Source organism: Pinus tabuliformis, chromosome 1_2 (assembly GCF_031772625.1).
Source record: "Pinus tabuliformis cultivar Carrire ecotype Pingquan chromosome 1_2, CPIR1, whole genome shotgun sequence".
NCBI lineage: Eukaryota > Viridiplantae > Streptophyta > Pinopsida > Pinales > Pinaceae > Pinus > Pinus tabuliformis.
The window spans coordinates 284,618,612-284,623,673 of record NC_142298.1 but is presented as its reverse complement, the minus strand read 5'-3'; positions in this window follow the sequence as shown (position 1 = coordinate 284,623,673).

The following is a 5,062-nucleotide window of genomic DNA, read 5'->3' as shown; positions in this document are numbered from 1 at the left end:
TGTAAGTGTAATTGAAACATAGAGGGAGCTAACATACTCTTGTAACTAGTGGAGTCAATGATTAGCATAGAGAACAACTTAGATATGTAATTACACATATTCAATGGCTTGACTTTACCCTTGTTTCTCTGATTTGACAACAATGATTACTGCTATGCTTAGTGTAATGAGCTTTGTTGATTCATTGTTTATTAATACCATAGGTTCTACTCTTATAAAGGTTATCACTATTAGTACTTAGTTAAACTGTACTTATTACGTATATGTTACTTATGATTCATAGGGAATAGTACTTGAGTCATATTAGTAGGATGTTACTTACCCTTTTACAACAACTCTTATTACAATAAGCTTGTAATCAAGACTAGTTCAATATTAGTGATAGCTTATTCTATTCAAGATAAGGTAAGCAGTTCAAGCACTTTTTTAAATATCGAGCCCAAACATCATATCCCTTGATCAAGAAGAAGATCAAAGAATTATTAGATATACGAAGAATATTAGATCATGAAAAACCACAAGATCGCTTTGTATTTCTGGTTCATAACAAAAGTGGGATCTATCTGCCTCCTCTTTGTAAAAGTCAAAGAAAAATTAGTCCTCGTCCCCAGATTGTGCAGGTCTTCGAGTCAAAAACTAAAGCGCGTAGGCTTCCCTTGGCTGGGTGGGCAACACACTTTTTTAATGTATCTTCAATTTTTATCAATGTGGGTCTTTCTCAAAAGTATGCATAATGGGTACTCCTTGGATGTGTAATTTAATTCCGCATCCAATGAGTGTCTACACTTGAAAATTTGAGTAAACCTATAAGGAAATAAGCCAAAAATACAATTAAAAAAGTATAGTTCTTTTTTCCCTCAAATTCATCTCTTATTTTATTATTTTTCCTTAGGAGGCCACTTTTAGGTCTGAAATTTCTTTTAATGAAAGGAACTTAACCCGCGAGTATTGATCCTCATGTTCATAACAATCAATTGGATTATCTTTTTTATTTGACTTCTATGGAGTTGCTAGATGAGGAAAAGATCTTCAACAAAAACACCTCATCATGTCAATATAGCTAATCAACAAATTTTGGGAAAGGGACTTTATTCATGACAATGAAGCCATTTTGAAAGTTACCTCCAATATTTGCATAAAAGATAAGTCCATTCATCAAGCACAAAACCTAGGGCAACTTGAGGACACCACCCATTATCACCTCGGTGGTTGCCCTCCTCACTTTAGCCTAGCTATCCTCTAAAATAAGGGTGATCCCTTGCTAAGACTGCAAATATGTCATTGCAAATCTTGATATAAAATCATATTTGTAGAAAGAAGATATTTGTAGAATGAAGGTATTAAACTCATAGTGAACCATTAAAACTAGTGTCTAGTTATTGGGTGATGGCGTCAAGATCAAAGAGCAAGAGGGTCTGAGTATGTTAGAGAAGACATAATTGAGACATGTTTTGAAATGCTACAATCAGAATTAGTTCAAAACTTGATTCCGGATTTGTGAAAGAATAAGGGAGGGCCGTAGTGTAAGATGCATCATCACAACCATGAGATTAGTGCCACATAATAACATGCACAACTATAATGATGAGATTATTGCCACATAATAACATGCAACTGTGAATAATAAAGAATTCACCACATATGGAACCCTAAATGAAGTAGATTGTATATGACAACATTTTAATTGAATGATCAACCGACAACTTATAATATCCTCAAATATTATTTCACCATGAGGTCAACGATTCATAACATATCACATTTAATCTACTTTCTTATTTACAATAGACTTCAAACATTGAGTGAACACCTCTAAGTAGAAAATCGCATAAACAAAACTCTTCAATTATCCAAGGTAACATCAAGATTTAGGGAGGATTTTATCTCAACTCAAATGACCTCTTATTGGATCAATAATGCCCTTTTACAAAGATTATTTCAGTAACCAAATACAATGGAAATCCTAGCAAAACCCTAGTCATCCATGTAAGAGAAAGGAAAACTAGAGAAACCTTATTGAGCTTTGCCACTTCTTCCTCCCAAGAGATCTTCAACTAAGCTTAGATGGGAAATCCCATTCATCCAACGATCCCTTTACAAGTGAGAGCTCTTTTCTTTTATAGAGCTTCTCCTCAAACATTTTACAATAAAATATTCTTAAGTGATTTCTAGATCCATGAACCTTCTAGAAATAATAATATTAAAATACATAAAGAAGGTCTAGAAGCTTCATTCAAGCTAAGCGCTCTTCATTATGTGTGAAAAGATGCACAAAATAGGGCATTATTTAGTTTTTGTTGCCAAATGTTTTACCTTCTTAGCTTGGGCACTCTCTAAGAATAATTGCCTAGTAGCTTCATCTTACCAAAATAGCAATAGAACTCAAGAAAAGATGGAACACTCCTTTAGAAATGGTCAAATGTGGCTAGGGTTTTGCATCTATGTCTATGGGCATTGGCTCGGTGACAATCCGAGCATTTTGTCAAAATATATCTACTTTTCTTTTGAAATAGGACATAAAGAAGTTGTTCTAGATGTTCTAAACGAAACATTCCTTGCAAATGTTCTTTTCTCCTTTATGCCATGTGTGATATGAATGCCAATTGTCTTCTTCTTGACTAGGGCATTACTTTTCTTTTATATGTGTGATCCTTGATTATGTCATCAAAACCTGCATATATTTCTTAGGCATTCCTTCCTTGAAGAGTCTTTGACGATTGTTAGAGGGTTTTTAGGTGACGCATGTTAATCCTTTTAACGGGGGTTCTCTAGAAGCCTTTTTGTTGCCTTGTAGATGATGCATAAAGCCCACAAGAATGATGAGTGATGCTTCAACATATGTAGAAATGCCTTATGTAATGTGAGATGAACCCAAGTGGTGAGAAATGCTTTCAAATATGTAACTTCTACCTTGATAACTATGAGTACAACCCAAAGGCACCTTGCAATGGAGAAATATGCATGAAAATATGTAGATAAGTGTGCCAAATGCCCAATAGATTCACCTCTTGGTCACTTTACATCAATGCTCACTACTATCTTCCTTTGTTTGGACTATAGATTTTGCAGGCCTTTGAAGTCTCATTGTAACCTACAAATAAACCCTTGCTGTTGGAGAGTTCCAATGTAGTCTTATTTTCAATCAAGACATGGATATGGGACCAAAGATGCAAAAATAGCTCACCTCTCGCTTCACACCAATGAATGCCTCCTCTAGTATCTTGTCCTCTAGGGTCTTATGAGGAATGTAGATTGATTTTGAATGTAGATCGCTGTGTTGCATGCTTCTACCCAAAGAAACTTTAGCAAGTCTTGGTCATGAATCATGGCCTTAGCAACCCCTAGGATGGACCGATTCTTTTACTTTGTAGCTTGATTCATGGTTGTATGGAATAGGTAGGTCTCTCTTGATTCTTGTCTCCTCGTAGAAACTCCTTAGAGGTATACTTACGCCCACTGTTTGGCCTCAAGACTTTGATCTTCTCCCTTGTTTGGTTTTCAAATGAGCTTTGAACTCTCGAAACCTGCTAAAGCCTCATCCTTGGTTTTTAGGAGGTAGATCCATGTGTTGTGAGAGAAGTCATTAATCAAGGAAACATGCTACATTCTTACTGAAATCAATGTTATTAACATTAATCCACAAAACATTTGAATGCACTAGTTGAAAATCTCCTTAGACCTATGCTCATTGCTTGGGGAAAACATCCTTGGCATGCTTGCCAAGTGTGCACTCATTGTATACTCCATGCTGCTTAATGCTAAACTCTGGAAGACTTGTTACTATCTATCTTGGAATAGGCAATGCTCTATGATGTAGGTGCCCCATTCTCGTGCCGCAACTCGCAAAAGTTGTTTATGAACTAGAGCTTGAATAGGTTCACTTTGCAACTTGTAAAGTTTACCTTCTCTAACCCCTATTATTTGTATTGTATCTGGGCTAAATTCCTTTCAGTTTGATGAGGACTTGCTAGTTCTTGAGCTCAATTGCAAAGCTCGTATCCTCAGTAACTGAAATTGAAAACAAGTTCTTCTGACTTGGGACAAACAAGACATTGTCAAAATTTAAAGGGTTATTTGATTCAAGCTGGAAGGGAATGATATTAATTTTTAATACCAAGTCTGATTTATTTTTCTCAACAATTATTTTATTTAGCCGTTGGATGCTTTGCTCTGTCTATTTAACATGCAGCCTGGATCTGAATCTTCAACTTGTTCTGATGATGAACCACACTTGTTGGTTCGAAACGCATAGACAAATGCATTCGAATGTAATTTACGCCAAAAAATCTTAAAAAATTATTTTATACCCAAGAATTAGTTCACCCTGTGTAATATTTTTCTGAAATTGCTGAAAATAAATACATTGGTATTTTAATTTCACAAATAAGTTTGTAACGGAAATAAAATAAAAAGAGCAACCACAAAACAACAAAAAGCTATACCCAACAAATTTTCCTTCACTTTTAATTGGCTCAGGAAATTAGGGCTCCTTTAACGGAGAAATTGATCGTTAAAGAACACATAGAAAATTACAACAATATAGAGCATAGATTTTCGCCTCTTGGGAATTTTGGCCCCTTCAAGAATTTGGCTCACTAGAGATTCTCAACCTTTGAAAATTTTGTCTTCTCTACTTGCAAATCAACCTCCCCTTCCTTGCTCTGTACGACCCCTTGCACATTGAAGCAAATCTCTCTTTTACTCCTGTGCAAGATTCGCTGGAAAATCTCTGCCCCTCATAGATTTCAGCCTCTCCAAATATCAAACCCCTCTGTCCATAAACTTGGCCTCCTCTTCCTATTCCCGAAATCACCTCACTGCACATCTTTCTCTTCTCTTCAGTATTGAATCTCCCACTCTTGAGAAAATCAATCTTTTAGAATGATGTGATGTGTCTTCATCCTCTCCCTTAGGGTTTTTTATAATTTCATCTTGAACTAAAACCCTAACCCCCAATCTGCAGAGTCCAAAGTGATAGGTGGCTAGGATTAATTTCTAACACACTTAGATCAATGTTAAAGATTTGATCTAATTCACTTAAATAATTAAATTATTTATCCTT